The 21,137-nt window shown below is 46.1% G+C and overlaps 1 protein-coding gene across 1 annotated transcript in view; it reads right to left on the bottom strand.

Annotated features, from left to right (window-relative positions):
• THSD7B (thrombospondin type 1 domain containing 7B) overlaps nt 1-17,201 on the bottom strand; it is a 2,268,639-nt gene extending 2,251,438 nt beyond the window's left edge. The window contains exon 1 of the mRNA XM_069225078.1: nt 16,746-17,201. The gene's annotated coding sequence lies outside the window, so the exon portion shown is untranslated. The remainder of the gene's footprint in view (nt 1-16,745) is intronic.
• Nucleotides 17,202-21,137: the final 3,936 nt, after the last annotated feature.

The raw sequence follows: 21,137 nt of genomic DNA, 5'->3' as shown, positions 1-21,137 counted from the left end.
TCTAAATTTGTAAGCCTGAGCCATGTTTGAATGGCTACTGTAGTGGGTGACGCAATCAGTGCTGCAGGCCCACTAGTAACATTTAATTTAATTTAGAGCCCTGGACACATATGATGCACTTTACTAGGGACTCGCAAGTAAATTAAATATGCCAATTGTGTGGACACACCAATATTACCATGTTCTTGGGAGAGAGAATATGCACTTCAGTGCTGGTTAGCAGTGGTAAAGCACCCAGAGTCCTAAAGTCATCAAAAACAACTTCAGAAACTGGGGAGGAAGAAGGCAATATGTCTGGAGATTACCCTGCAGAAAGGGCCATTTCTAACATCATGGATCTGTGAAGAATGACAAGAAGGAGACTGTTCTTCGGTCTAAAGAACCCGAATGAAGGCAAAACCTGCTTGTTCTGAACTTGAGTCTCCAGCAGTGATTTCATGGGTCCGATGGCTGACTGCTTACTTGAGCTAGAGGGACACACCAAGCTTCAAGAGGCTCTTTCCCTGCAACTGCTCAGCTGCCCAGTATCATTTGGACCTGCAGTGAACCCAGCTGTTGGCCTCTGCTGGAGTAAGTCCTAACCACCAAATTGAACCCACAGGTCCTGGACCCTTGGCTGGTGTTAGATTGTACTCCTCCTGCTTACACTACAAACTTGGGTTTAGAAACGTTTTGCAAACTTTTGCCCAGAGAAGCAACAGATAGTGGGATTGCCATTGAAGTTGCAGCCATTACCATTGAATTGTTGGTCGTCCTCAGCTTGATGATATTATCTGCTGAAGTAGAGCTAGCTTTGAGACATTTTTCTAAATTCGAACAGAGAGGTCTTTATCAGGACCGATGATGAGGCGCAACTTGTTGATGTTGAGGCCTTCTTGGGCCCCTACTTCGGGCTTTGCCCACATGGAGCTTTCCCACTTTGTCAATGGCCACTCTAGGGCCCTGGTCTTCATCAACCCACTTTCAATTAGCCCCACTTTAGATTCAGCTTGCAGCTTACCCTGCCAATGACTTGTTGATAACTTTTTCTCCATATAAGTTTCCAAGACCAAAACCAAACTTTTCCCCAGGATGAAACTGGTCCCTGTATGTAACACATGCTCCATCACAGTCAGTTTTAGAATTTTACTTTATTCTGGTATACAGTGACTGGATAACCATGGTTGGTGATTTGTGCTTTTTGGTGCTATTTCCTATTACTTCAGACTTTAAAAATCCATATCTACAGTTCAATTTGGATTTGTATTGTCTTGGTGTCATTTCTTTTATTAAAATTATTCTTTTATTTATTTTACTAAATTGGTTTGTGATTTTGCTTGTGTTGTGTTTTCACTATATTACTGTCTGAGTGCTGCATAAACACTTTACAAATTGCCTAAAGTTAAGTCTGACTGCTTTTTGCCAAGCTCTCAGAGGGTTAAGCAGTATTTTGTGACCTTTGTGGTGTGCCCTGATAAGGATTGTGATCAATATTTGCAGTGGGCTCTCACCCCACTCAACTAATATACCAATTTCTTATAACATCTATAAGGATACAAAAGATAAGGATGCATGCCTCAAATGAACAGTGAATCCCTGACAATCTGTCTTCCAAAGCCAGAACTGGATGAGTTAGACATGCCTTATGACCACTCACTGTCTATGTTAAATCTAGATTATAATATCCTGAGCAAATTGATTGCATGGAGATTGCTCCGAAGTCTCCCAGAATATGTCCATCTATTTTACTGAAGCTTTATTTCAGGTTGCAGCATATGATAGATTACCCAGTGAATCTTACAGGTAATAGATGATGTGTTGTGGGCTGGATATATAGGTTCAGAAAAGGTGTTTGATATGCTCGACTGGCGATGTTTACATGCAGTAGACAGGAATGGAATGGGAGATTCTGTTTTGAATTGAAAAGCTGCACAAGGAACTGACATAGAGGATACAAAATGAGCAGTGATATTTCAGTCCTTTGAAAGAGGTAGGGGCACTCATCAAGTCCCTGGTAAATTTTCCGTTGATGATGGATCCATGGTGAGCTTGATTTGCATCACAGTTAATGTGGTGATGCATGCTGTGTCTCTGTAAACAGATACTGAGCTTGTCTACCTGTAAGACTCTAATATGGAGCTTGAATATATAATCTCCATCCTGGAAGACTTTAGCACATTATCAAGTTTAAAACTAAACTGATCCAAGCAAGGCAAATACTGGATTAATCAAGGAGTGACAGTAGGACCTCTTACAGACTTTAGAAGAATGCGAATCCCAGACCTTTAAGTACATGGGAGTTAAAATATTAGACTAAGATTCCGAGTCGATTGAGGAGAATTTCAGGAAGATAATGGCAACCCTGTGTGATGTGAGGTATTTTGGTAAATGCTGCCATTTTCTGGAATGTGTACGGTGGTTCTTGTCAAGGAAGGGGTGCTCCACCACTTGCTGTATTTATTTTGCAACTATACCTATGTGCCTCACCACCACACTTTTGAGGGAACTGCATAGACTACTCACTGATCTGATTGATACAAGGTCATAGAAGGCACAGAGTGGTTTTAAACTCTAATATCCAAATAGTTACCCCCTTGCTCTGCCCGTGCTGTTCCCTGTGAATGTGGGACTGGCCTCACTGTCTATAATTGCCTCTGTAATAGTCTTGGTTTCCACTAAAGAACAGCAAACTATTAATAACTAGTGAATTGTAAGGCAGAAATAAAAATGTAGCCTGCTTTGCTTGTGGCATCTGAGTCGCTGAAGAGTCATGAGCAGGGTATTTCAAAAGTATCTCAGAAACAATGCTGTTGCAGGTAGAACGTGCAAGAGTGCAAGAGTTCTGCTCCTGGGCCCATATCTTACATTGTGATTCACAGTAGGGCACTTTACGCCCCTTCACACCTCACTAGCCGAGAAGGAGAGGAGAAGGTGACATGCGTTCACTTCATGGGCATCTTCTGATCAATATCCCTGTTATTACGTATTTAAAAATGCCCACTTCAGATTATCTGTCACCACTGCTCTTATAGACATCCTGTAATATTCTAACATGTAGAAGGCTGGCTGGTTCTATGTAGTGTGCAAAGAGAGGCACACTGTGCAGAAAGTTCAGGCAAGCACACATTCGTTTACAGAGGTAAAAACTAGACCACCTAAAGTTCTAATTTTTATGGTAGCTTGGTCGAGTAGTTATGCTAATCTTGGAGAAGTGCAAAGCATTTGTTGTATTCACAGTATCAATAAAGCAAGACACACATTCAAAAGAATAACTCAAGACCAATTTACAAAAATACTTCAGATTTTTATAAACATTTTAACACCAAGATCATCAAAATCAGGGAAGTACTTTTTAAGGTATGGATTTTTGAGATTTAATAAAAAATAGTCCTTTCATGCAAAATTACGCACCATAGGCATCAATGGAGAAATAACGTTAAAATGTATATAAATTCAAGCAATGCGTTTACTAATGTTTCCTTTTGCAGGAATGTTGAGGTTGTCAGTGGGCACTATGGCTCAGCTAGAAAAGTTCCGGTGTTTCATGGTTTTGACTGGAGCAGCTGCAGAATGTCATTAGAGCTGGCACCAGGCCACTGCGGGGGGCACTTGGAAAAGTACTACACAGAAGGACTTAAAGGTATGTCCGGTGGGTCCCCTTGAAGTGTTGAGATTGCAAGGGATGGGGGACCCTTAGGGTACAGATGGATCTTTGGTGCAGGGCAAAGGGCGGCTGGGAGCAGAACGAATCGTGAGCCAGGAGCTGTGCACAAAGGTGCTCTTGGAACCATAAGGTAGGCCACTTTGAGGGTCGCTTGCGGGTAAGCAGGGCACTCTAGTAGGAGATCCTGCTGGTTTCGGAAGTCCCTTGACTGGGGCTTCCTCCTGGTCCTTTTGCAGTCCAGAATGGACGGTCCTTCTGTTTGTCTGATGTTAGGTGACCACTACCTGAGGCAATGGTGTGGTTCAACCGCTAGAGGGTGCAGTGCCACCAAACTTGGCACATTGGCAGGGTTTGTCCTCATGGTCTGTCAAGTTGCATTTGGTCCAGCTGCAGCATCCAGTTCCTTGGTCAGCAGCAGGTCAGTGAAGTGGGGTTTGTAGAGCCTATCCAGCATCCACGAAAACCCTCAACAGCGATTGTCGAGCCTGGGTGCTGCAGGCAGGGTTTTCTACCTTGTTCTTGTGCAGCAGGACTTCAGTTCTCAAGCCTTGGACCTTGTTTGTTGCTGGCCTTCTTTTGTCCTTGAAATCTGATTTCTTGGTCTAGGGATGCTGTTAGACCTGACAGCCTTAGAGTGGTCACCCCTAACTTTTTGCCTGCCTCCCTCCACTTTTTGGACACTGTTTTTGCTGACTTTTAGACTCTGCGCACTTTATCACTGCTAACCAGTGCTAAAGTGAATATGCTCTCTCCCTTTAAACATGGTAACCTTGGATCATACCTGATTGGACTATTTAATTTACAAGTATCTAGTAATATGCACTATATGTGCCTAGGGCCTGTAGATTAAATGCTACTAGTGGGCCTGCAGCACTGGTTGTGCCACCCACTCAAGTAGCCCCTTTACCTTGTCTCAGGCCTGCCATTGCAAGGCCTGTGTGTGCAGTTTCACTGTCACCTCGACTTGGCATTTAAAAGTACTTGCGAAGCCTAAACCTCCCCTTTCTCCACATATAAGTCACCCCTAATGTGTGCCCTAGGTAACCCCTAGAGCAGGGTGCTGTGTGAGTGAAAGGCAGGACATGTACCTGCGTAGTGTACATGTCCTGGTAGTGTAAAACTCCTAAATTCGTTTTGCACTACTGTGAGGCCTGCTCCCTTCATAGGCTAACATTGGGGCTGCCCTCATACAGTATTGAAGTGGTAGCTGCTGACCTGAAAGGAGTAGGAAGGTCATATTTAGTATGGCCAGAATGGTAATACCAAATCCTGCTGACTGGTGAAGTTGGATTTAATATTACTATTCTAGAAATGCCACTTGCATTGACAGCTCCTTATGCATTCACTCAGACACACCCCAAACACAGGGTACTCAGCCTCACTTGCATACATCTGCATTTTGAATGGGACTTCCTGGGCTGGGAGGGTGGACGGCCTGCTCTCACACAAAGGACTGCCACACCCCCTACTGGGACCCTGGCAGACAGGATTGAACTGAAAGGGGACCTGGTGCACTTCTTAGCCACTCTTTGAAGTCTCCCCCACTTCAAAGGGACATTTGGGTATAAAACAGGGCCTCTGCCCTACCTCATCAGACACTTGCTGGAGAAGAAACCTGAACCAGAACCTGCATCCTGCCAAGAGGAACTGCCTGGCTGCCTAAAGGACTCACCTGAGAGCTTTCTACAAAGGACTGCTGCCTTGCTGTTGCCCTGCTGCCTTGCTGAACTCTTGTCTGGCTGTAAAAGTGCTCTCCAAGGGCTTGGATAGAGCTTGCCTCCTGTTCCCTGAAGTCTCAGGACCAAAATGACTTCTCTTTTTCATTTGGACTCTTCGTGCGCCGAAACGTCCGACGCACAGCTTGCTCTGCGGTGAGAAAATCGCCGCACACCGACGCTGATCGACGTGACGCCTTCGGGGCGACCGTAACTTCGACGCACGGCCTCGCAAGGATAACGCCGCCCGACTTTCAGAGGGTAAATCAACGCGACGCCTGCCGTGAGTGCGAAATTTCAATGCACAGCCCAGCGGAACGATGCGCAGCCGGAAAACAAACAGGAGAATCCACGCACAGACCCCGGGACATCTAGTAATCCCGCAACCCACAGAAAGAGACTGTCCACGCGCCGGAAAACGACGCACGACTTCCCCGCGTGAAAAATAACGACGCAAGTCCGTGTGTGCTGGGGAGAAATCGACACACACACGATTTTTCCACGTATCTCTTCTTCTGCGGCCCTTTGCGGAGATTTTTCACTCCAAACCAGGTACTTTGTGCTTGAAAGAGACTTTGGTTGCTTTTTAAAGACTTGAGACACTTTATATCACTTTTTAGTGATATCTCTACAATTTCACATTGCATCTTTATTCGTTTTGACCTACAATTATCCAGATAAATATTATATATTTTTCTAAACACTGTGTGGTGTATTTTTGTGATGTTATATGGTGTATTGTATGATTTGTTGCACAAATACTTTACACATTGCCTTCTAAGTTAAGCCTGACTGCTCGTGCCAAGCTACCAGAGGGTGGGTACAGGATAATTTTGGATTGTGGGTGACTTACCCTGACTAGAGTGAGGGTTCTTGCTTGGACAGAGGGTAACCTGACTGCCAACCAAAAACCCAATTTCTAACAGATGCCCACTAAATATTGTATTTAGTGGGCGTTTAGGGGAGTAGCTAGTAGTGACCAATGGGTAATCTACCTTAGGGTGGCTACACTGACTAAGTGCCCTCTTCCTGTGGGCACAAGTCATTTCCTTACACCTGATTGGCTATTCTCCTTCCGTGCAAGCTGGAGGAAAATTAAATGGAAGGGCCACCTTGCTTGCAACACTTTAGGGGAGTGCAAGCTAGGGCTGACCACTCCTCCTGTCCTTTGTTTGTTTTCCCACCATTGTTCCTGCCAAAAGTGGGGGTCTGCAATGCAGGCAGACACCTGCTGCTAGCTGCAGGGTTGGGGGTTGAGCTTCAACGGCGGTAAGCGCTTTGAAGCTTGATAACAGGACAGTGCACATTCCTGAGGGAGGGGGTGTTTGCACCTCCACCCAGGATGGGCTTTGTTCTGGTACCCAGAGAGCAGAATCTCTCACCCCAGACTTCCAGAATCTTGTCTGATGTTGGCAGGCTGGTTGTGACCGGCCAGCAACCATGCCAGGGTAGTTAGCTTTTTCAGGGGGCACCTCTAAGGTGAACCATGGGTACATTGTGGGATAAATCCAATGCTGGTCCCTGCGAGGATTTATCATTCTGATTTGTTTGATACCAAACAACCCAGGGTTCAGAGTAGCCATCATGTAACTGTGAAACTTGTACGGACAAGTGTCCAGCACATGTATTAAAATGATTGCTCTTTTCACTTACTATGTCTCAGGATTGGCAGGGACACAGTAGGGGCATAATGCTCATGCATCTATGCCCACACATATAGTATAGCGCACCCTTCCTTAGGACTGGAAGGCATGCCAGAGGGGTGACATATCTATAGTGCATGCAGTGTATAGTGGACAGGGCAAACAGGCTAAGTGCCATGTGGAGTTTGGATTTTAGGATTGCATCAGAACGCAAAGCCTGCAATGGCAGTGCTCGGTGCATCTGGATACATGGCACATGAGGGTGGTACAATCTGTGCTGCTGCCCTCAGGGGCCTAACCTTACTACCTCAAGCCCTGGATATGTAGGTTTAATTTACAAGAGACTTGCAGTGGCAGCTAAAGGTGTTGCCAATCTTATCAATACCTTTGCACTTTTTAAGGAAAGAACACTGGCACTGGGGACCTGATTAGCAGGATCCAAGTGCACTACAGTCCAAGCTACATCCAGAAACCAGGTAAAATGTGGGTGGATACTTCAACAGGGTGCCAGTTTCCCACACCATTGCAGAGCTGTAATACCTGTGAAGTGGTCAAAACTAATTAGAGATGGGTCAGATTGGAGACCTAAAAAGAGCTCTCCAGTCATGAGGCTGGCCTCAGCCATGTTGATTGTTTACATGCACAGGAAGATGGTACAACATTTGTGCTACTAGGCAAACTCCCAAAACAGGAACATCATTTTGCTATTTAATAGTGTAGCTACAGACTGTGGTGACTTGCGGGATCTGAAATTGGATCACCTTGTAATAGCATTCTAATTCTAATTTCCTCATTTTGTAAGAGCTCACTGGCAGTCCATGATTAGCCTGGTAGAAGAAGGAGGGGTGCGTTCCTGCCTTCTCTCTAAGCAGAATGCCTACACACCTGCTACAGAACACTGGACATGTTGTACCTACTTGTGTCTGAAGCTTTGCTCATTTGGACATGGTTCCAAGTACTAGAAGAGAACGTTCTGATATCTGGTTGCGTGGTTATTTGGACCAGCTCGGTTGAGGACAAAAAAGAGGCAGCCTGCATCACCCTAAGTAACTAACATCCCCTCAGCATGATCCACCCATTTGAACACCTTTGGACTTTGGAGAATATGGGGTCTAGTGGCTACAACCACTGTTTTTAGGTTGAGAATAGCAGTGCGCAAGCTCTGCTTTTCCAACGTGTTAGAATCTATGTAGGCTTTTAACTACACCCATCACTTTCACTCATTCGTGGGCTTGCCTTTCAAAAATCCTTTGACATTGGTAAATGCTTTACATTTGTCCTGCCTTGGGCCAGTTTTGTTACCCCCTTGGGGATCGACCCTATACAGGGATAATTGCATGTTTGCCGATATGTTTGACTGCAAGCAAACTTCTTTTTCCTTTGTGTCTCTCCTTCGTGGTCACGCTCATGGCGGCCGTGGTGCTTTGAATTGACTTGCTTATGTCAACTGTTTTACTTTTAATTTTCAATTTATGTGGCAAGAAAAGTCCAGTTAGGAATTTACAACGCTCATAGCTCTAACTCGAGCAAATGCGAGACCAATTGCATTGCAGATGCTTGCTTCAACTGGTGATTCAGCCTCGAATCCTGGCCTCGGATAAACATCCATTGATTCTGGGCAAATCATTCGACTAGTCCGTACCTTTCTTTAAATCAATATGTAACTCATGACTCTCAATGCCAAGCTTGTAAAATATAAAACTGTAAAAAGAGGATCCCCGGTGAATATTCTTGCTGCCCTGTCGTGGCCTCATCGCGGATAGCCTGTAAATGGGTGTTCATACAAGCGTATTCACCAATTTTGTTGTGGTTTCTCGCCATCTAGAATGCATAATTGTTTCTAAGAAGAAATGTGTTTGGTGGAGCTCAGGTGTCATTTGTCATGCATAGTACCTTAAAGTCATTCTTCTACAGACAAAAAGCATAAAGTTTTAGCAAAAGGTGTAACGTGTGCCCATATTGGCATCTTTATCATCTATCCGTGGTGTGAGCGAGAAACCAGAATACTTTTGTTCCAAATTTTTCAGGTGATGTCGTAAACAGATTTCCCAGCATTTTCAGATAAACTTGTGCACATTTCCAACAATCATTTCAAATACAATGTACCATCCTCTGCTTAAAAAGACCACAATTTATTGTTTGAATCCTCACTTCATTTTTGCTATAGCATCCTCCTTCATCAAAGACCTGAGCTGCATTTGCATTCTGGGCCAATCACTGGTATGAGAGACATGACAGGTTAAGGCAACGGCCACATAAATACTGGGAAGCACGTCAAGGAAGGTTCCATTGTAGAATGTCAAATTACACTTTAGTGACAAGTCACATGGGGATGCCTTACTCACTGTAAACACCGCAAGGAATTGCAAGTGTAAGACCGGGGCTATTCACTTAGTTGCCTGCCGTTCGAATTGGGACTGCAGATCAAAATGCAATATGTTCGTAGAAAATGTGCTCGAAACCATGCACCCCTCTCCGCGGTGAGACTCGCTGTCATTCAGTTTATAGATGGAAAGCGGCGGCATTAAATCTTCGGAGGCATGCAGAGCACAGCACAGAGTGCAGCGGGATTCGGGATGCTGTTGCTGATCCACAAGTAATGAAGTAGGAGGCAGCGTGACCCCGGGGCATAAATCTGCTGCCTGCCTAATGCATACATCTGGAACCGGAAGCGAGCATCTGCCTGGCTCTCCATTAGACTAGACAGCAGGGCGAGCACAACAAGGCATTACTGAAAACTGAAACCCACACTCGACAGGCTTCGGCTACCATCGTGGGGGGTTAAAGATTTATCAATAAGCAGATTACTTTCAGGATATTAAATCTCAATAGTAAGCACTACTGTAGTGTTTTAAATACTTCAGAGGTAATTTATTTATAAGGGTGGGGTTGAATAATCAGAGGAAAAGTCAACTTTAAAACTGTTTCTTAATTTAATTGATTGCCTATCGCTTGAATGCAATTATGGAAATATTCCCAGTGGTCAAATAAGTAAGTTCATCATATCAAGCTCTTAGAAAAGTGACCCAAGTGTTCAACACAAAATATTGTCTGCCTATACTCTTTAGTACAATACATCGCGTATCAAGTATAGTACAAAAGGGATTGACTCACTGCTCCAATATATCATACACTGACATATGATACTGTAGCATTATTAAACACAGAGACCGTCAATATCACTAGTTCCTGGCACTTATTTGTGTTATGGGCCAAGGCATGAGATTTATGAGTATACAGCGTGGAAAGGAAAAGAATACCATTATTTACTATCTTCATTGTAAATATATAGAATTATACATGGGTGATAGTGAGTTACAGGGATGTGTTCTCCCCAAATGGTTCTGAGTGACATTAAATAGACACCAAGAGCAAAGCTCAAGTTTTCTATGATGTCACACAAAAATCCAAGAAGAAAAATATCCATATACCTCAAAGTTACCAATCTATAATTTCATGTTATGTATGTCCCCCAAAATCAAGGAGTAATGTGATGTGAAAAATATGATTTACCTACAATTGTTAACCAATCACTATTATCTTCCCTGCCTTCTTTTCCCATCTTCTTTCTGTCAATGCAAAGAAGCAGCATTACACTAACAAGCTCTCCAAAAGCCCAGTCAGCCTGGTCTGTAAGACCTTTATGATGAAGCAGTAGTGGGTAGCTCATTTTGTAGCAACTGTTGTTATGACAAAGCAATGAATTGCCAGGTTTAGAATCTGGTGTAAATGACAGAGGCTTCCTTTAGAAGCCATGTTCCACATATACAGCTGGGTGTGGGGGCTTAGTGGACTAATGTGTCCACTGCGGGGGCCTGTGTTCGACCTCAGGGTCACAGGTTCAAATCCTGGTAGGTCTGCTCAGGCTTGTATCCTTCTGAGGTCGATAAAATTAGTACCATTGGGTTGAGTGACAATAAGCATCTGTTATTCAGCACCAAGATACCCTTTTGTGGGTGAATGTGTGTGTTATAAATGCACATGTTATGCTATATAGAATTATAGATGGGTACCAGTGAATTACGGGATGCTTTTCACTGAGGGGTTCTGAGTGATGTCAATAGACAAGTGTGAAGCTCGAGTTGTCTGTGATTTCACTCAAATCCTTGAGGTGAAAAACATCCTTGTGATACACTTTTTATCGATGTACATGTTGATTTTATGTATGGCCCTAAAATCGTCTGCCACTGCTTTCAACTGCTATACAAGGGCAAAGGAGTAATGGGGCAGCCATGCCTACCATGGTCTATTCTCCCTGTTGCAAATAAAAAGTCTCCTGCCACCCATCCCACCACTCTCTGTGCCTTCACTTCCATCTCCTCCAAAAGCAAAGACTCTTTTCTTTCTGGTGCTGCACTAATAGGCCCTCAGAGAGCCTAGATTGAGCTACCTGGAATTCCTTTATGACGTAACAATAGTGGCTAATTAGTTCTGCTACCCACTTGTGTACATCTTAGCAGTAAATTAATGGATTTAGAAACTAGTCATTCACGTTGCATAACAATTCTTTTATCACATGAACGTTAGCACAGACTTTTTCTTTTCCTTGAAAAATAAGTGATCTGTTGTGAAAACTGCACTGAAACTCTGCTCTGGTTAAATCACAAGAAATGAGGCCGGCAGTGCAATTTGCCACATACAGATGTGCATTTTAGTTCCACTTTTTTAAAAGAAGGAACCACAGATAATCCCAAATAATAATGCACTTACAGCAAATGTTACAAATGTTTCAATAACTTTGTGGCCCTCACTATTAATTCGCTAAAAAGTAAATTTAGCATTAAAAATTACTATGCTATGATAAAGAATGCATATAACAGTTACATACATGAGAAATGGCTATCGTATTTAGCTTCCACACCCACTTTATATCTGTGATACTAGTTTAGGGCTTTATTGCTCAGATTAAAATGTTGTGACCCCCAAAGGCAGAGGGCGAGACTTTAAAAGGAAAACAAATATCTGATGGGGGAGTATTCGAAGTTTGTCCAACTTCAACAACTGGAAGTGCAGTTACCTGAAGGATGGGCTCATGCCTCAGCGTTCATTCTTACTATGAAAGATCTAGAAGCTTCCAGCACTTTGTGTCTTCTTCAGCTTCACTTTCACCATCATCTTTCATGTTTAGTTTATTGTTTATTGCAGCTTTGCTTCCAGTGCCTAAACCTCATCAAGTGTCCATAAACAATAACAATAAATGATAAGGCCAAACAGGTCAGGAAAGAGATGATAGTCAAATAGTAAGACATAACTCTGTAATGTTTTAGTAAAATGCAGAAAATTCCCATCTGCACTTAATTGAAACACCCTGTTTCTTCTGCAGTATGATTGCCTATGTCTGACCCACCTGAAAGATAAGACCGCCTTAGCAATAGTATCGTAACCTACGGATATGGAGGCAGAGCCCAGAAGTCACCTTTCTCTGCAAGGAAATGGACCAAGGTCACTGTCAAAGAGAAAACTCACAGGAACAAAATACAAGAGGGACGTTAAGCTCTTTCAAACATGACCTAAGTGCATACTAAACCATAATCATTATTCCAACTTTGCGTATCATTTTTGTCCAAGCAAATCTTTTCAACCTAAAGCTTTTTCATTTTTGGACTGGACTCGCACTAGCTTCAAACCAACCTGTCTTCAAACTCATTCATCTCTTCTAATCCCTCTTTGGTCAGAAAATGGCAAAAGTCACGCTTGCCTTCAATGTGACGGAGACTAAAAACTCAATTATCTCTTATAGATAATGCAAGAGAGCAAAAAAGGAAAAAGAGTCATGGGTACATCATAGAACACATGCACTTCCTAGGCTCATCCCATGGCTGGCAGGTGTGTGGGGCGGTCTACGTGAGCTAATGCGTAGTTACGTTTTGCACCTGAGGAAGGTGCGGGCGTTTTTCACCTTGGGGTTAGTTAGATATGCCTATGATTCAGTGCCAGTGACATCTTTAGGTAGTAAATATAGCCTGTGATTTCAGGAGGACGAACAGCCGGTTTTATTTTAACGTCTATAAAACGATCTCTAACTGAATGATGACTTCATCCGATTACTTCCGCTTTCATCTGTCCGACTGTAGTGTCACTCGAACAACTCGTGCAAGTTTAGTGCGTTTTCACGTATATCCAAGAGTGCAGACTGGTGATGCTGTTCTTTTCTTACTACTTTTCGAACATGAAAAATGGCCTTTGACACGTGACTTTGCGTGTGTTCGCACGTTCGTGCAGGTGCGTGCATGCATTTTAAAAGGCAGTACAATAGCTCTCTGGGTGAGAAACAACTATAGTAAATGTGTGCATCAGAAAGTGTCACCGTTCACTAGTGAGTGTGAAGAGCGTCATATTTCACCAGTGGGCTGGACACAAGAGTGAGTAATGCATTCATTCACAGAGAAATCTCACCTCTGTTTGTATATTTGGGTCTGTGTGGCTTTGCGTGTCAATACGAGTGCGCGCGCGTGTGCGTGCGTGCGAACGTTTGTGTGCGCGTGGGTGTGTGTGCGAAATTACACTAATTTGGCCCAGTACCGATCTGAGAGATGTCTAAAGAGATGAATCAACTGAACAGAGGAGTGAGGCCAGTGCTAGTCCAGAGCAAAAATACAGGTCCTGTAATTTTTGATCTGTTGCTATGAATCCAAGCCAAAAAATATACATGCTAAGTAGGAACAGACACTGCTTTCACATAGGCATCGTTTTAGAGACAGAGAGGGTGACAGTGACCCAGGAAAGTAACTTTTAGCAATCGTTACTGATACTCATTTGTGAGAAGATGTTTCATATTTCACTTATGGTCTGTACACACACTGGCAGAATGACTGGTTCAAGCTATCGAATATGTAGTTTTAGATGGAGAACACCAGTTACTTTTAATAACCTTTTTCTTTTGATTTTATTGTCGTGTCCCAACTAAGTTTAGTGTGTAAATTAGCTCAACAGGGTACGTTCCCACTGATATTTGCTTGTGTTGTCCTGCTTTATTGAAGACGTTCATAAATGTACTAAACAAAATGTATGCATACTTTGAGAAAATGTATCTTTGGGGTTTTTAAAAGGACAAAGTTAAAAATATTTGAATAGATGTATTTTCCTCTCCAGTTTATGCACACGTAGTTGGTTATGCAAGCGGTGCTTTGCCGGTTCTACTACAATCTGCTGAAGTTGGTACTCATGTTACCTAAGGATGAACAGTAGTTTAACCAATGACAATAATTATGCAAGTGCAGGGTTTCTAGTGCTGAATAGAGACCTTAATAACAGCAGCAGGGTGACTCCTGAGAATGTGATATGAACAAAGCCTCAAGCAAACCTTCACTATATTTTATTTCAAGACACATTTAGGCCTCCTTAATCTTCTGTTGGAAAGAAAAACGGGATTAGCACATGTGAAGAGGGATTTGACTGAACTAGAACACAGGTATAATGTCCCTCAGAGACCGCAAACCGTATCAGAGAAGAGTCTTCATTTGAAGTCTGTTAAAACAGAATAAATGCACTAAGATTATCTGCATTTTGGGTCGAGTTAGTTTTCTTATCATTGTCTATTAAGTCAGTTGCTGTTGGCGTCACTATGTGACGTTTCAGAGACGCCTCTGATATGAGAATGCGCATTGTGTGCAATTCGATCATGCAGCACGTTTGACGTCTGTACCTCAGCCTCACAGGTGTGCTTGCATGTGATATGAGGTGACACAAACCTCCGCATAAAAGCACATCCGCGAGGGCCAGGGTTAGTCACGGACCCCAAAAACAGCCCCGAGCCAGTCGCTCATGGGGGCGCGCACACTGGGCAGCCCTTTGCATATGTTTCACTGCACGTGATTGGAGATGTCTGTCAGGGCTTTCTCGTGTGTGGTGCAGTCTCAGTCATGATGGAATTCCCCTGCAGGTCGCTGTTGGCCATTTTAAACACGTCTTGACAATAAACAGATGCTATTGTGACACTGTATCAGCAATGTTGTAAAGAACTGCCGACTGAACATACGCATAACGGAAGATATTTCCTCCAAAACCGGGAAGGACAATCTCGTAATTTATTGACCGACAACTTCCTCCACCCGTTTTTGGTTTTCACTCCCGCATTCCTTTTCGAATACTCCGTTACCATCTTTTCCGCTATTCCTTCCACTACGCTCATTCCTCTACCCCCCGAAATACTCTTAATATATACTTTCAAGGTTGACATGCTGTCTCGCTGCATGTTCTCATTAATTGTATTTCTTAACACCCGTGTACCGTGGTTTATATTGGTTGTAAAGCTTCCTGAGTCGCTCAGAGCAGATTATTGTTATGGGAAATCGTAAATAAATAAATTAAATACTCCTTGCACACATCGCTTTCAGGTAAAATAATAATCTGCAACTCGTGCAAGTGCAGCAGTGCCTTCTGGATCAGACACAGCCACAACACGGATATCTTGGAGCAGCCTACAAAGTACACCACTTTTAACCGAAATTCGCCTGAGCTGAAGCCATCAAGACGGTGAAAAGCAACCACATCTTTAAATGCAGCTTCTCACACAGCTGTGGATGAACGACACACCAATCAGAATGGATGACAAATGGCAAAGTAGCACAGTGTGTTAAAATGTAGAGTGAGCAACTTCATCATACGCCCTCAATTGTACCAACATCACTTAAAGACGCGGATCCTCGCAGTAAAAAGTGCTCGTGGGAGGTTCAGCACCTACGGATGTGGACAGTTCCCTTCCTGCAGCGCACCGTGATCCTCGTCGCTCTCATGGGATGAGGCTCATTACATTGGCGAGTTGGTGGCCTAGTGTGCGCAGGACGGGGGTAGCGTAGATCCCCAGCCCACCCCCCAGCCCAAGCCAGTTCTTCAACCTAAATGCTATGTATCTATGTATTTACGTGAGGCACGAAAAGTCTGGGAGGCGGCTTGTACCACATTCTAGAGGAAGGGGGATCACAGAGTGCTTTGGGTCACCCAGGCGCGATTCTGTCAAATGACATGCCCCACCAGGATTTAATAGCTTTCACTACATTTCTCGCATCCAAAAAGGGACCCATAATTCCACATTATCCACGCCATCGGGTCAAATTTGTTGGTAAAGTGCAACAGGCTCAAGAAAGAGTAATCAAGAGAACAACCTTTTGAGTAAATCTGTCCTTTCAAGAGGCACATTCATAGTACCGCCATACCACCACTATGACCAGTCCTTTGCCTAGGCAGTATAATCCAGATCGCGGAGTTCAACCCTGCTCCGAGCAACGCATCAACTGTAAAACTTGCACAGTGATGCCCAGCTGCTTCCGGGTACCGGTGAGCGAGCAGAATCCCTATCACAACGCACCAGTGGATGCAGTAAGCAGCCTAAGAGCAGTCAGAGGGACACCCTGTGTTTAAGGCACTGTTCCGTCAGCCATAGGATGCTCTGCAGAGCACTTCAGCAACAAGCAGGATGCTCCCTCCACTATCCAGCGCCCAGGGTCGTCAGACGACGCCCGCTGAAGCCCCTAGTTATTACATAACGACGGTGGGTGACGCAGAAGTGTCAATTTTGCTGTGATCTCCAACATCCACACTGCACTCTGACAATGACTAAGCTTGCACCGGTTAAGATACAGACAGATCAGCCGCTGGTCACTCACGCGCGGCCACAAATTGGTTCCTGTGGTTATATGATACCAGAGAAAGTGCCCAGTCTACTCAGAGCAGGGGAAAGTAACTACCAAGAATGCGCTGCATAGCCTGGTGGCAGAGTACGGTTGACGCGTACATGGGACTTACCACAAGCAGCTGTCTTCGCGCTCGCCCGAAACCGTCCAGCAATCCGGAGCCCTCTACTGGCGCAGCACAACCGCCTTGGACAGGCAGAGCAATGTCGCCCTCCGCTGGCACAGCACAGATGCCCTCCGACGGTAGAGCACTGTTGTCCTCTTCTGGCACAGCCAAACTGCCTTGCAACAGCACAGTCTCCCTACACTGGCACAGCACCGCCTTCTGCCACAGGTAGAGTACTCCCCGCCTTCAGAAGCACAGCTCAATTGCACTCCACAGCAATACCGAGCTCCATCAGTCCAGGACACTTTCCCTCCCCTAGCACGGTGTTTCGGCACTATCCTTGCACTGCACGGCCTCACTCTCCTAGTGCAAGAGACACGGGAGCTCCAAGCACAACAGGGCAGTCGTCCCTTTCCAGAGCACACAGAGCGCTCTGGCAGCAGACCACCCATTCCAGTGTATAAAGCAGCGGAGGCGCCGGACTCCGGGGGCGGGACAGTGCGTTCTAAGGAGCTCTGCGCCGCGCTCGCCTATTGGCTGCCAGAGGAGCCACTTGTCAGGAAAGGAGCATCCTTCCTTGTCAACCTTCGGCTACACACGCGGCGTTCCCCTCTTTCCTCAGCTGCACGCATTGATGGAGTGCTGGTAATGCCTGGGCTAGAGGGTTCACCCTGCCCGGCATGTGCATTCTCGGCTCTCCGTTCACCGAGCTAGGATAGTTACTGAGAAGTTCAGTGTTTGCGATATTACTCATATTTTCTAAAGGAGATGCTTGTTAACACAGGTCCTACCTATGACATCTTATGTCCCAGAGAGCGATACAGTTTGAAACTATCAACAGTCTCGTTTCGCAGTCCAAGTACACGGTGTATTTCGATCCCAGTAAAAATGCAAATAGAGGATAACAATAAGACCTGAAAGGCATTCTGTTATCACTGAAGATCAGCTTTGTTGTTTAGTCCTGACTTGTCGAAAACCGTAGTTCGAATGCAAACTACAGCAAGGATTCGTTTAATTAGACTATTTCTCCCGAACTTAGGGCCATATGTACGAACACTTTTTCCCATAGACACAGAATGGGTAAAAACCTTTGCTACATCTGGCCCTTAATGCCGACGAAAGCTAGAGTCAGACATTCCCAACTGCCCTTCACCTGAAGTGAACGTGTATTGACCATGAATGTTCGGGTCCACATCCATATGTCAGTCTGCCCTCTTTTTAATCAAATGAACTGGCGTTAGCCCTTTGAGTTTTCCTCACACAAATATTTCTTCAAACCAGTGATCTCGTAGGTAAACAGTGAAATCAGAGGTGAAAACGAAAAAGTTATTAGCAGCAAAGTCCCTTAACTGAAGAGTAGAGTCATGTTCGAGCTTGGCGCACCAAGAGCACTGCTCCAAAGGTAAAGAGCGAGGCAGAGGGTTAAGGCACGATGGAGTTTATACAAAACACGTACCTATATCAGAGGCAAAGGAAAAGAAGTTCAGATGCTGCAAGCCTATACCTAAGCTTCTGGTGGCCAAGAAGGGTCAATTAGCTGAGAAGTTAAGTGGACTTTTGCCCTATACACTGGATTCACCGCCCCACCCTTGATTTAATTCACAAATGTATCCATGGAATGCTTTCAGATATTGTTGGCAACTAAATATAACACTTATAACATTTGGAGATCCATTCTGCACTTACACGAAAAAATAAAAACACCTTTCTAGATTCCAAAAGGCAGCCTAGCTCGACTGAGGGTTACGAAAAACCAAACACTTCACAAAGTTAAAATGTAGCATAGGAAATAATGCATAATTAGAGACCCCACGAGAGAAGGGATCTGAGTGCAATGCCCTCAGTGAAGAAGAGAATGGGTTAATCAGTTAGAGAGGGGCGCCTTACCAGAGGATGCAGAGAGGGGCCTGGTTCATTGAATGATAACAGGACTTAACCCCTTCTGTGCCGCGGACGTAGTGGTTACGTCCCGCGGCACAGTGCTGCTGTGCCGAGGACGTAACCACTACGTCCTCGGCACACAGCCCAGAGGGAGCGCTCTCGCTCCCTCTGTGTGCTTCCCCCCACCCCCCCAAAGTCAGGGATGGAAGGGGAAGCCCTTCCCCTTCCACCCCCGACCCCCCCACCCCCCCCACCCCCCCATAATGACGTCAGCACGCGATCGCGCGCTGACTTCATTATGGGGATTTCGCCGCACAGGAAGCCATTTGCTTCCTGTGCGGCGAACGGAGAAGAGGTGAGTTCCTCTTCCCGGTGGGTGGGGGGGTTTGGGCTAAAGAGGCACCGGGGGAAAGGAAAGGCTTTTCCTTTCCCCCGGTGTCTCTTTGAGCATTCCTGCTGCCCGATCGCATTGCGATCGGGCAGCAGGAATGCCCACTAGACACCAGGGATTTTTTTTTTTTGTTGTACTTTCTGTTTCTTGTTGGCGGGGAGCGGCCCCTTGGGCAAGGGTCGCTCCCCTTGTGGGGGCAATTTGTTACGGCCATTTCTGCCCCCCTTGGGGGCAGATTGGCCTACTTTTTAGGCGGATCTGCCCCCAAGGGGGGCAGAAACCACTGGATCACCAGGGATTTTTATTTTCTGTGCATTTATGTTGGGGGGGGGTGCCCCCTTGGGCAAGGGGCGCCCCCCCCAAGGGGGCAGAGAACTGTTGGCCTTTTCTGCCCCCCTTGGGGGCAGATCGGCCTATTTATTTTAGGTCCATCTGCCCCCAAGGGGGGCAGAAGCCACTTAGGCACCAGGGATTGTGTGTGTAGTGAATGGGGGGGCGCCCCCTTGGGCAAGGGTCGCTCCCCTGTGGGGGGCATGTCCTTTAGGGCCATTTCTGCCCCCCTTGAGGGCAGATTGGCTACTTTTTAGCCAGATCTGCCCCCAAGGGGGGCAGAAAACACTAGATCACCAGGGTTTTTTATTTTTATGTGTATTTATGTGGGGGGGGTTCCCCCTTGGGCAAGGGGCGCCCCCCCCAAGGGGGCAGAGAACTGTTGGCCTTTTCTACCCCCCTTGGGGGCAAATCGGCCTATTTTTTTTAGGTCCATCTGCCCCCAAGGGGGGCAGAAGCCACTTAGGCACCAGGGATTGTGTGTGTAGTGGATGGGGGGGCGCCCCCTTGGGCAAGGGTTGCTCCCCTTTGGGGGGCATGTCTTTTAGGGCCATTTCTGCCCCCCTTGAGGGCAGATCAGCCTATTATTTTTAGGCTGATCTGCCCCCAAGGGGGGCAGAAACCACTAGAACGCCAGGGATGTTTTTTTATGTGTTTATTTCTGTGGGGGGGCGTCCCCTTGGGCACGGGGCGCCCCCCCAAGGGGGGCATTGACCTGTTGGCCATTTCTGCCCCCCCTGGGGGCAGATGGGCCTATTTTTCTAGACCCACCTGCCCCCAAGGGGGGCAGAAGCCACGTAGACACCAGGGATAGTGTGTGTGTGTGTGTGTGTTAGTGAATGGGGGGGGGTTTGGGCAAGGGTCGCCCCCCACTTTGGGGGCACATGTACCCAGGCCATTTCTGCACCCCTTGGAGACAGATCAGCCTATTATTTTTAGGCTGATCTGCCCCCAAGGGGGGCAGAAACCACTAGAACGCCAGGGATGTTTTTTTATGTGTTTATTTTTGTGGGGGGGCGTCCCCTTGGGCACGGGGCGCCCCCCCAAGGGGGGCATTGACCTGTTGGCCATTTCTGCCCCCCCTGGGGGCAGATGGGCCTATTTTTCTAGACCCACCTGCCCCCAAGGGGGGCAGAAGCCACGTAGACACCAGGGATAGTGTGTGTGTGTGTGTGTGTTAGTGGATGGGGGGGGGGGCTTGGGCAAGGGTCGCCCCCCACTTTGGGGGCACATGTACCCAGGCCATTTCTGCACCCCTTGGAGACAGATCAGCCTATTATTTTTAGGCTGATCTGCCCCCAAGGGGGGCAGAAACCACTAGAACGCCAGGGATTTTTTTTTATGTGTTTATTTTTGTGTGGGGGCGTCCCCTTGTGCACGGGCGCCCCCCCAAGGGGGGCATTGACCTGTTGGCCATTTCTGCCCCCCCCTGGGGGCAGATGGGCCTATTTTTCTAGACCCACCTGCCCCCGAGGGGGGCAGAAGCCACGTAGACACCAGGGATAGTGTGTGTGTGTGTGTGTGTTAGTGGATGGGGGGGGGCTTGGGCAAGGGTCGCCCCCCACTTTGGGGGCACATGTACCCAGGCCATTTCTGCACCCCTTGGAGACAGATCAGCCTATTATTTTTAGGTTGATCTGCCCCCAAGGGGGGCAGAAACCACTAGAACGCCAGGGATTTTTTTTTATGTGTTTATTTTTGTGTGGGGGCGTCCCCTTGGGCACGGGCGCCCCCCCAAGGGGGGCATTGACCTGTTGGCCATTTCTGCCCCCCCTGGGGGCAGATGGGCCTATTTT

This window comes from Pleurodeles waltl, chromosome 3_1, assembly GCF_031143425.1.
Source record: "Pleurodeles waltl isolate 20211129_DDA chromosome 3_1, aPleWal1.hap1.20221129, whole genome shotgun sequence".
Lineage (NCBI taxonomy): Eukaryota > Metazoa > Chordata > Amphibia > Caudata > Salamandridae > Pleurodeles > Pleurodeles waltl.
The sequence above is the reverse complement of the archived record's forward strand: the minus strand, read 5'-3'. Positions and strand labels throughout refer to the sequence as shown.